This window comes from Pinus tabuliformis, chromosome J (genome assembly GCF_031772625.1).
Source record: "Pinus tabuliformis cultivar Carrire ecotype Pingquan chromosome J, CPIR1, whole genome shotgun sequence".
NCBI classification, from domain to species: Eukaryota; Viridiplantae; Streptophyta; class Pinopsida; order Pinales; family Pinaceae; genus Pinus; species Pinus tabuliformis.
The window spans coordinates 403,703,310-403,715,789 of record NC_142295.1 but is presented as its reverse complement, the minus strand read 5'-3'; the positions used below and the strand labels follow the sequence as shown (position 1 = coordinate 403,715,789).

Genomic DNA, 12,480 nt, shown 5'->3' with positions numbered 1-12,480 from the left:
AGGAGAATCCTACAAGAAGCAGAGGAGGAGCACAAAGGTTAAAACATCAATTACAAACAAGGGAGGATGCCTTGAAAAAATTGTAGCATAACAAGCTTGAGGTAAAAAGTGATTCTTCAATTTCATATTCTTTTTATGATGACGATTTTGTTGCTTTTGAGAAACATACTATAGGGATTGGATCAAAATTGTTGAAGAAAATGGGGTATCAAGGAAAGGGCCTTGTCATTAATGGCTAGGGAATTGTGAATCCCATAAAAGTAGAGGAATTGCCTCACTATGCAGAACTTGGTTATGTCAGAAAGGAGGTTTGAAAATGCTCTAAGACAATCAACAACCAACCTACAAAGGGTGAAGTGAGAACATCCCCGCATTCCAGTGATAGTGAGGATTCCATAGGAAGTTATCCTCATCAAGGACACACTAGGAACAAGGATTCCAAGACGGTCCAAAAAGTTTAGAGGAGAAAGAATCATTGCAGTCACTACAACAAGGATGAACATCGGAGAGACAGATGTCAGGTACTCCATGACCAAAAATCACCTATGAAGAAATTAGTTGGTGAAGTTATTAAAAAAAAAAAACAACCACAAAGGAATGACCCATTCACTTTGTTGAGTGAGAGATGGTTTTTATTAGATATAGTAGCTTTCCATGGTCACATTTTTTAAATCACATGTTATGAAATGATTGCAAAAGTGATGAAGTGTTTTCCATCGCTTATGAATGCAACATGATGATGTTTTTGGCCTTTTTGTTGATAGCTTGGGTATTGGTTTCTACTGTGATTATGATGTAAACATGACCAAATAGTGTGTTATAAACTCTTGGAAAGTATGGGGTTGTTTGGGTCATGATTGGACTTGTATTAAGAACATGTATTTTGAAAGAATGTACTACAAGTTTTCATAAAATGTACGTGTTGGTTAATCACTTATGGATTTGAAGTACTAAGGTTAAGGAGAACAAAGTGTGGCTATACAGGGCACTGATTGTGTAGATCAGGGAGTGCAACAAATTACACATTGTGTTAATGCTTTTGGTGGACCAAAAGCTCCTTAGTGGGGAGGAATGATCCAGGAGGATCCTAAAAGGCCAAATTTTGTAATTTCTCTAAATTTAGCGAAACTTATCTCAAATTTAAGAGCTCGTCATTCTGAATCCAATGGCATAAATGACACCTCAATCCAACATCATATGAGAAAGTTATGGCCCACTGAAGTTTTTGGGAAACATCAAAATTTTTGCAGGCAAGACCCACAGGGATGACTCATGACACTGATGTCAGTAGTACGGATGTCGACATCAACATGATGATGTGGTGGTACAGTTAGTAGGCAACCAATTAGAATGTGACATGTGGTTGGTGATGTCAGCATGACATCAACAACACAGTCAACAACCCAATCAGAGGTGCGAGCCAATCAGGTTGCGCCACCTCGCACATAGTTAGCGGTCTGCTAATTTTCTTAACAAGGCGATATTTTTCACCTTCACGATGGTCAACGATGACAAAATTTTCGCCGGGTTAATTTTTCCAATGACCTCTAAAGAAGTTTGGTAGGAAAAACAATCGTTGGGACTTCAAATAATAATAAAAATTTAATTGTTGGCCAACAGGCGATCAAACCCCACCAGCTAACCCATGGTGGTTAGTTATATATCATATAAACCGACGACGGGAGTTGAACTTGGACGGCAGGACCGCCGGCGCGGTGGACGACCAACGAAAATAAATAAACAACAAAAATAATCAATCGAATGCCATACCATTTTATGTTAAATGCCAATCGCCAACCGTTTGGCAAGTGGCACAAGGCCAACGAGTAAGGTAATCGACTGATTATGTTAATACCAAAACATATATGCTGAAGGGTGGGTTGTGGGGTTTGAACCTGACCTTCATCGACTCAACGACCCCACTTGTCGACCATATTTGTCGCGCTCATTGGGCACTTTGAAAATTATGTCCGCAAAATAATATTTAAACTCACCATTTGGAAGGTGTCAGGGGAGCAGAACCCAACCAGTCCTATGGAACCCTGTGCAGAACCATGTGCACACGACGACTGAGATAGAGAATATTCCATGGTATATTCCAAGAATATTCTTGTAAGGGAATCTTGTAGGGTGTCCATAAGATTCCCTAGAGCTCCAGAGGTCACAAGCACAAAACATGGTCAAGTTTATACTCATCTGAACTAGAATTTCACCAGGAGCTTAGTTGTGCAGTCCATTTCTTCATCTGAGTAGTATATTTTTTTCCCATCTCTAGAAAGGAATCTTGGGGGAAAATTTGAGATCCTATTTGTCTGAATTTGACCGAGGCGGAAGGGGGTTGAGTTTACAATCAGTTTTCACAATTTTTCGCCAAGAATTCAATGGTACAGTCCATTTATTCAGAAGAGGTGTGCATTTTTATACCATCCCTAGAAGTGGAGGTTTAAGGTGTCTTTTTGTACATGCATATAATTTGATTTCATTGAAGATTAATGAAACATTCCTCCCCACATTGAGTAGGGCCCGAAGACATAACCCACATTGGGTGAACTTCGTTATCAAGTTGTGTGTTATTTGATTTGATGGTTGCATTTATGTTTCCTCTTCTTTAAAGTATGTACATGTGGTCTTTCATACTCTTTCACATGCAATTTTGCTAACATCACAGAAGTAAAATATATTGGTTAATTCTAGTAGCTAAAAGAATTTGGATCACCTATCACCACCCACCACCTGCTGCATTCTAATCTAGTGCATTGTGAATGTAATATTAGCATGTTAGTGGAGTGGGGTCAATTTGACTGTAATTCCAATGTGGGGATTACCATCACCTATTTTTTTTGGTTGAATGATAACACTGTGAGAGTGATGCAAATGAGCAACCGAACTAAGTTGGCATGGAACTGACATGATGTGTCCCATTGTGACGACCTGTTAAGGTTATTGAAGTCTGGTGGAGGTCATGCTGACACCACATGGTCAGTGTGAAGACATGGCCTCTTTCAATAGGTCAAGCTCTGATCGAGCATAAATTTAGATTTGAGACTCAAATTAGGATAAAATTTATATCACCAGAAAACTATCAACGAGGCGAGTACAATGGTGATGCCAAAATATAATTCCACAAGCTTGATTTAAGAGGCATTTTGTAACCCCATATTCATAATAAACATCGGGTGTCGAGTTAAAGAAAGCATGTAACACCTCCCACTTCCCAAGATAAAATCAAGGGTGGCAGTATGGTTATAGTGCTCATCCCATTCCTTCCATTAAATTCTGAATAACAATCGAGTCCTTCAAAATAAATTGGTTATCGTGCAACAAAAAAAAGGATCATATTCAAATTTGAATTTCAAGGAAAATTTTTGGCAAAACAATTCCATGCAATGACTCATCATTTTCCCACTTGTGGTATCATAGCCCATATCAATTCTCATATGTTCCTAGTTGAAAATGTCAACATATTTATTAATCAAGCATTTATATGACAAATATATTATTCTTGGATTCATTCAATTCAATTTTGTCAGAAAAATGACACATCCATGCTGACATGGAAAATACAATGCCATCAACATAATTAATTACAATTAGTTACAAATTAACTTCGAGGTCGAGATAGGGATATTACAATGCTTTTCAACATTGTCATTTAAAATTATCTTCTTTTAGAACACCCATTCACATCGAATGGGGTTTTATTCATTAGGTAACAATACCATGTCCCATCTACCATTATTTCTCATTGTATTCATTTCCTCATCCATGGCCAATCTCTATGACTCCTTATCTTCCATCTCCAATGCCTTTTTCACAATTCTAGGCTCATTGATGTTAGCAAATAAAGAAAATATATCTATGAAATCAAATGGAATGTAATGATACTTGTCTAATTCCCTTCTTTATTGAGTGGAACTCCTTAAATTTTTAGGTGGAGTTTCTCCCTCCTCTTCCAAACTCTCTTAACCTTCCTCCTCATTCAATCCATCATGAATTTCCTATTCATTTTATCAGTTTATCCTCTTCAGTCTCGGATGGTATCTAAACCACTATCTTCTTCTCATCCTCTTTTGGATACACCATTATGGAAGAAAGATTCATTTCTGTAACAGTAACATTCCTATCATAGAAAACTTATGTAGGCATGAGATCCCAGGCGTGTACCATTTCACACCAACACCATTTTATGAAGATGCATTTCATATCCTTGTTATCCATCTTTCTTTGCTTCATCTTAGGCACATGACCACATGCCTCACACCCAAAAACATGAAGTAAGGGTTTCCTTTCCACCCATAACTCCATATGGGTATTATCCATAAGAGCTAATACTAGAGACCTGTTAATCATGTAACATGTAATAACAACTACTTTTTCTTGGAAATTCTTCTCTAAGTTGGCTCCACTAAGCATTCTCTAACACTTTCCATCAATGTTCTATTCATTCGTTCTACAACTCCATTGTGTTGAAGGGTATATGGACTTGTCTTATGTTTTTCAATGTCATTCTCCTTCTAGAATTAATCAAAGATTTACAAAAGAAAACTCACCACCATTATTAATTCTCTACGCCTCAATTTTCCCATCAGTATTATTTTCTAAGAGAGATTTAAGCTCCATAAAAAAGAAAAAAAAAACAAACAAACAAACATATTTAATTCTAAATAAATATACCCATGTCATTCTAGAGTAATCATTAATGAATGAGACATGATACAAATCCTTACAAATTGAAATAATTTTAACCAAAAGAAATACATTTGAATGAATTAAAAAAGAAAAGAAAAAAGAAAACATATTTAATTCTAAGTAAATATACCCATGTCATTCTAGAATAATCATTAATAAATGAAACATACTACAAATCATTAATGAATGAGACATACTAGAATAATCAATTAATGAATGAGACATACTACAAAGCCCTAAACATTAATTTTATAAAAATATTTATGTTTATGTTTTGAGTAATAGGATGCTATATCTTTTATTTAGCGGCACTTATTGTACATTATGATGACAACTTAGCCCCCGCGCCTCCACGACCGCTGAAAAAGAAGAAGCGTTCATTATAATTAATAATAGTTGTCTCCACAAGAGACACTCCTCATCGTTAGCGGCGGGATAGTTGTCTCCACTGAAGGATAGTGGAGACGCACGCGCATCCATGAGGAAGAGGAAATTGGGAAGAAAGTAGGAAATTAGGAATATCTCCATCCTCTCACCTCACCTGCGGCTGCACGCACCACATCACTTTTTCTAACGGAGGATTTGGCATTTGGAACGTTCCAAACCTCTTTACCTACGCGGTGAATATTAATTATTTCTCTAATGCCGCCCAGCATGGCACCCCTCTGTCCATTGCTGTCACCACCTCCTTCTGCGTAACCGCGTCCTCGCTTCCACAACTCCCCCTACTTAAACCTAATCCCTCTACTCTGCTCTTCAATCTCACAACCATCTTTTCTTCCCTGCTCTATCCCACTACCAGTTTTTGTAGCTTCATTCTTTCTCGATTGTTGTTATAAGCGAGTTCGATTCTCTTCTGATCGATCCATAGTGCCAGTGAAGGTTGCAAGGTATTTTACCAGCTTGCCTTCAAAATTCAAATGGCTGCTTGTGGTTCGCGGCTTCGACTCACTGTGATCCTGCAGATGGGCGTGTTTTGTATGGCGGTATTGTGGGCATCTGCTGCTGCTGCTGGTGGACAGTCCAGGAAACTTTCTGCTTTGGTGTAAGAGGCATCTGTTGTTTTGACTTACCATGATGGTCCTCTGCTCTCTGCCAGTGGGGTGATCCCTCTCCATTTGATTTGGTATGGGCAGTTCACCCCTGTTCAACGCTCCATTGTGGGGGATTTTGTACAATCTCTTGGGGCAAAGACGTCAGAGGGAAAGGCAAATCAGCCCTCCGCCTCCACTTGGTGGAAGACCACGCACAAGTACGAGGGCACCCACTCTAACAACAAGGCCGCCCCATCCACATCCACATCCACATCCAGTGTTGTAATGCTTGGAAAGCAGAAGGTGGACCAACAATACTCCCTCGGCAAGTCACTCAAGAGGACTGACATTGCTGCTCTGGTTGAAGCTGCCCTCAAGTCGGGTGCTCTGCCACCGAGGAAATCACCCGGAAATGCCAATGCTGTGTACTTGGTGCTCACCTCCGAGGATGTCACCGTGGAGGGTTTCTGCATGAGCTCCTGCGGATTCCATGCCAATCTCAATCTCAATGTATTATCAAGTACAGGAAGCCGAATGATGCAGGGGAAGGAGGAGAAGCATGGGCAGCTAATTCCATACGCGTGGGTTGGGAATTCTGCGAGTCAGTGTCCTGGACAGTGCGCGTGGCCGTTTCATCAGCCCATGTATGGACCCCAGACTCCTCCCCTGGTGGCACCAAACGGAGACGTGGGCATCGATGGCATGATCATCAACATTGCCGCTGTTCTGGCAGGAGCAGCCACTAATCCATTCAACACCGGCTACTTCCAAGGGGATGCCGCTGCACCTTTAGAGGCCGTCTCTGCCTGCCCAGGAATCTATGGAAAGGTGGCTTACCCGGGCTTCCCTGGGGAGCTTCTGATGGATAAAACAAGTGGGGCAAGCTACAATGCGCGCGTAGTTAATGGGCGGGCATTTCTGGTGCCGGCTATGTGGGATCCGGCTACCAAATCTTGCCATCCTTTGGTATAATCATTTTTGTAGTCCTAATCCTACGGGCATAGGAAGAAGAGGGCGCATCCACTATACCTGTAGATGCGTCCCGTCCTGTATATCTAATTCTTTTATTCTTTTAAAAAGATATTATAACACACTCTTTCAATCTCTTTCACATAAAATTTCCCCGCTACATATTCTTTCAATTTGTTTGTTTCACAGAAAAATGGGAGCTCTCCACCAAAATTTCAATCCGTTTCACATAAAAATTTCCCTTCCCCGTACTTTTTTTCAGCAAAGAAAAAACACAGCTACCTTTCTTTCTTTCACAGCTACCTTTCCTTCAGTAAGAAAACTAAATCTAATTATGCCTGTAGATGCGTCCCGCCCTGTATATGCATCAATTTTTTTTTTCCAGTTATCTATAGTTTCAATATGTTTCAGAGCTTTCCGTCAACATCAATTTCGAATGCCTTGTAAGTTTGCAATTATTTTTTTTAATAGGTTTCACTGAAAATAAGAGCTTTTAACAAAATCACTTTTATAGCTATTAACATAATTATATAAATTAAATCAGCTTGTTAATAGTTTTTATAGGAATTAATATAATTATTTAAATTAAATGAATAACTAAATAAAAAATAATTACCTATTAATTTAATTATATATATTAAGTGAGTAATTAAATTAAAGATAAATATTAATAAATATCAAAATAATTATTCTATAATGTATTTCACATTATCAAAATTAAAAAATAAAATAAAATATTTAATTATATTTTAATTTATTATTATTATTTAATATATATATATATATATATATATATATATATATAAAACAAGATCCTTAATTAATAATATCAAATGTAACCCATCTATAGTAATTCACAATCCCTTCAAATAACTAAAAAGTTAGGATTAGCAAAATTAACATGCATAAGTATGGTAAAAGAATTCAAAACTAAATCTAAATAGGTCATAGAAGAGCACTTAAATGGAATTAAAAACCTTCATTAGTAAATATGCCAGAACTAGATTTATTTTGAAAAATCTTATTTAGAAAAACACCACAGGTCTTAATGATGGAGATATTTGTCTTAATGATGGAGGTGTTAAAACTTTAATGTACACATGTACGTTTCGTCACTTTACTAACAAGTTAGAACCAGCTTGTGGTAAACCATTTTTTGCCAATTGCAATTCTCATTACTAATTAATCAATTTGCCAATTAATACGTTAGAAGCAACTTGTGGTATAATGTTATTTTCTAGTCACGATTTTTCTTATCAACCTATTTCTCAATTGCTAGTTGTGATTTTTCTTAGCAATCAATTTCTCAAACAAGCCTTGAAAGGAGTGAACATGGAAGACAATGCTTTTTTAAGAGGAGGAGATTGTAATAGCCTTAACCCTTAATATTATAATTGTAATTAATTATGTTATTTATATAATATTGTAATTGTAATTAATTATGTTATTTATGTATGTATGGGTCTGTAAATTAAATGGACAAAAGATATAGAATAATTGTAATTATAATTTTATAGGAGTTGATAAAGAAGTAAAGCTTTAATACAGACCACGTGAGTAAACCCCCTGGAATTTGGACGCGTGAAATCTTGAAGTATGCCCTGTTCCATCAAACGTTCTAAATTCTCTGAGTAAAATGGTTGCTTTTGTAGACCTTTATTGGTATTAAAGCTTATTCTTTATAAGCTTGAGTGATGCCTATGACTGAAAGTTTCTAAAACCCTTTTCAGATCTTGTGGTTACATGACCATGGTACAAGTATGGCCCAGACATCATTTTGCTTTCCCTCTATTTTAATTTAATAAACAATCATTTTAAACTAACATATATATAAGCTAACACACACACACACATATAGATTATAAATTGTAAAATTCATAGAAAAAAATAAAAATAGAAATTTTGAAGACAGAGGTGAATTGGAAGTTCCCGCGTTCGGTTTACTACTTTAGTGTCATTTTTGAACTCAGTGTAATGGTTTATTATGAAGTTTAGTTAATTGATTCATTTAGTGTATTATACCAAAATAGTCATTCATGTTAGTCATTTTTAGTTGTATTACTTATTAGTTAGTTGTATGTTTTAACCTGAGACTAAATTAGTTGTTTATGTTAGTCGTTTTTAGTTTGGTGACTTAATATTGCTCATTTTTTTTCTAGTATTTCCCTTTGAAAAATTGTGGTGACTAAAATTTTAGTCACCTAGTCACTAATTTATCATTTTCTACTAATGTCTTATAAAAATTGATTTTTTCTTTCCCTCTCCATATGTTATTGTAACTCCACTTTGAGTTTGAAGCTTACTAGGTACCACCATTTCGTGGGTGATATCTCTAGGAGAAAATTTTTCTCCAAGATGGTCCTCAGCCAGTAGCCAAGAGCCCCTTGCAGCCATCAACTAGCTCATTGTGCCACTTCTCCACCACCTGAGCCAGCGATGCAGTTCCTCACCCATCTGTCATGATGGTATGTTTGAAGGTGGGCCTCCTGAACCTAAAGGTTATGCCCTGTCATTTGGTAATTGAGTATTATAGTTTACTTATCATGGACATTTCTGGGCATGGATTAATGGGGGGATTTGACAAAAAGAATGGACTAGGTCTGTGCTCTTGTTCCCTAGTCCCCTTTTGGATATTAACCTTGGATTCTAGTCCCGTGAAAACCCTTTTACTCGTTGTTTTGCTTTAGGGATGACATTTCATGGGAAGCCCCAATTTTGGTTGTGTGGTCCCGCTCCCTCATCCACTTATATTGCCCCCTTTCCACTCATTATAATCCAATTCACCTTTTCTCCCACTTGGCTCCACATTCCTCCACTAGGTCCACATAGGGTTAAACAATGTAAACTTTGAAACAAGAACTATAAACTCAAAACGAGAACTCTAGCTAAAAAACCCCAAAAAACATGAAAAATCAACTCAAAAAAAAAAATATTAATGATGGAATAACATTTTTTTCTAGAGTACTTTTTCAACATGTTTTAAAAATGATAGTGAACACCATTTTTTGTGTGCAAAAAACACCTCAAAAACGAAAAGTGACGTGTTGATGTTGAAATAACATTTGTTTTTCACGGCAAATTTTCAACATTTTGAAATAATGGCATAAAATATTTTATCATGACTCCGAAAAACATTAAAATTTCAAAAGAATAATGAAAGCATAAATTTACAAATAAAAACAAAAATTAAAACAATGAAAAAAATTTAAAAATAATAAAAAGTAAATAAAAAGATATATTAAAAAAAACAAATATATAAAAAAGAGAGTAAAAACAAATCAATCATAAAAATGTTAAAAATAAAACTATAAAAGATAAAAATAAACATAAAATAAAATAAAATAAATATAAAATATAAAGAAATAAATAATAAAACATATTTTCTAAAAACAAGATGAAAGAAACAAAATAATGGAAAAAACAAAATAAAAAATAAAAAATGCATCATTGATCAATTAAAGAAAAAAACAAACAAAATAAAAAACATTAAAAAGCACATTTAAAAGATATATATATATATATATATATATATATATATATATATATATATATATATATAATTAAACAAATTAAAAAAAATAATAATAAAAAATTCAAACTAAAAATATAAAAAGTAATAAACAACTTGGAAAAAAATTAAAAAAATCATTGAAAAAACATTACAATTTTATTTTATAAATTTTAATATAAAAAAAAAAATTAAAATAACAAAAAACGCATTAAGAAATTTTTTTTTGGTAGAAATCACATAAGAGAAATTTTTGGCCAATGGGTCTCGAATCGACAAATATTGTTCACCATCTAGATGAAAAGACAGAGCATGGCAAAGGCTTAAATAGAGAGCAATGTAGAGCACTAATATTTAAATTATGATAGTAATTTACTAAAAACAAATATTATTAAGTAACTACTAGTTTTTGAAAAATAATATTTAAATTATGATATTAATTTATTAATTTATTGAAAACAAATATTAATAAGTAATTACTATATTAAACGGCTAGTTTTTGAAAAATAATGTTTAAATTAATTTATTAAAATCAAATGTTATTAAAAAATTCTATTACTGGGAAATAATAGAAGAAAAAAAAGTCAAACTCCAAGCGAGAGAAGTAAAAAATTATAAAAATGAGTCAAGGCCCTAATCGAGACAAGATTATTTAATAAATAAAAATAATTAATGGAAATAAAATAAACTAAAATAAAAATAATTAATGAAAAATAAATAAAATAAAACAAAAATATATACATGTCAAAAGTTATATATATATATATATATATATATATATATATATATATATATATATATAGATTCAAAGAGAAGTAATTAGTAAATAAAATAGGGCCAAAAATAAAATATGGGGTTGAGACCTATTAAACAAATAACAAAAATACTAAAAGGAGTTAAGAACAAATAAGATGATAAAATACTAAGAAAACACGAAGAATAAAAAATATAAATTTTAATGTAGAATAAATCAACAAAAAATACAATAAAAATGGCACCAATACCTATATAGATAAATAAACAAACAAAATAAATCTCAAAAAGAAACCTAAAAAACTAGGAGGACACCATAATTATTATAAAAACAACAATAATTATAAAATAAAGAATAATTATTATAAAAACAAATTAAAAAAAATATATTGTGGTCTTCAGGCCTTTGGGTGGGGCTCAATCCGATTCCCGGAATTGGATTGAGCTCGCCTAGGGGCTTGATGGGCCACAACCCTGGGTGGGCTCACCCGATTTTAAGAATCGGCGAGCCCGCCCGAGGGCCTGAGGGCTTGGGTGGGCGAAGCTACTGGCCCTAGGTAGACAAATCACCTGTCGCAACCTCTAGGACCCCTAGGCGGGCTCAGTCTGATTCTGTGAATCAAATTGAGCCCCGCCCGTGAGGTCGCGCCCCTGGGTGGGCTCAATTTGATTTCGAGAATAAGATGAAACCTTCATCCAATTCTCGGAATCGGGTTGAGCCCGCCAAGAAACCCAAAGGAAGCCTATTTTTATTAACTTTTTAAAATTTTTATTGTTTTATTTTTTTTATAATGTTTATATTTTTTAATTTTATTTTATATTTAATTTAGTTGTGTTTCGATTTCTATTATGTTTTTTTATTCTTTTAAATTGTTTTATTTTATTTTATTTTATTTTCAAATGCTTTATTTTTATATAATTTATTATTATTATTATTTTTTAATTTTTTTTTCTAGGTTTTTTTTTGTATTTTTAATGGTTCTTTTATAACTCAATTGTATTTTTTATTTTTAAATTTTTTATATGTAATATTTTTATCATTTTTTAAAATTCTACGTTTTACTTCTATTTTTCTTTTACTTAAAATATATTTGAATCATTTTTTTTGAATTTTTATTTTTCAAATGTCATCATTTTTTATATAAAATTCATAAAATTTATTATTTTTCCTATTTTTTAATTCAAATTTTCCATAATTTATTCTATTTAATACGTCTTTTTTAGCGAAAATGTCCTAAAATACATATTTTTTTAATTATATCTATATGCAAAATGTGTATTTTTTGTCGAGTTTTTAAAATTATTATTATTTGGTGACAATTATTTTTTGTGTATTGAAATATTAATTAACGATATATAAATATAAAAAGAAAAATAGAATATCAAAATATTCTTTTTTTATTCTTTTTTAAACTTTGCAAAAAATAAATTTTCATTATAAAAAGATAGTGCAAAGGAAAACAAAAAACAAAAAATTGGAAAACCCTTAAAAACCAAATTTCTAAGGATGAAAAACATGAAGAGGAA

At 33.5% G+C, this 12,480-nt stretch overlaps 1 pseudogene; it reads left to right on the top strand.

The window, feature by feature from the left end:
• The first annotated feature begins 5,425 nt into the window (after positions 1–5,425).
• Positions 5,426–6,769, top strand: LOC149227510 (protein EXORDIUM-like 2 pseudogene; annotated as a pseudogene).
• The last annotated feature ends 5,711 nt before the right edge of the window (positions 6,770–12,480 follow it).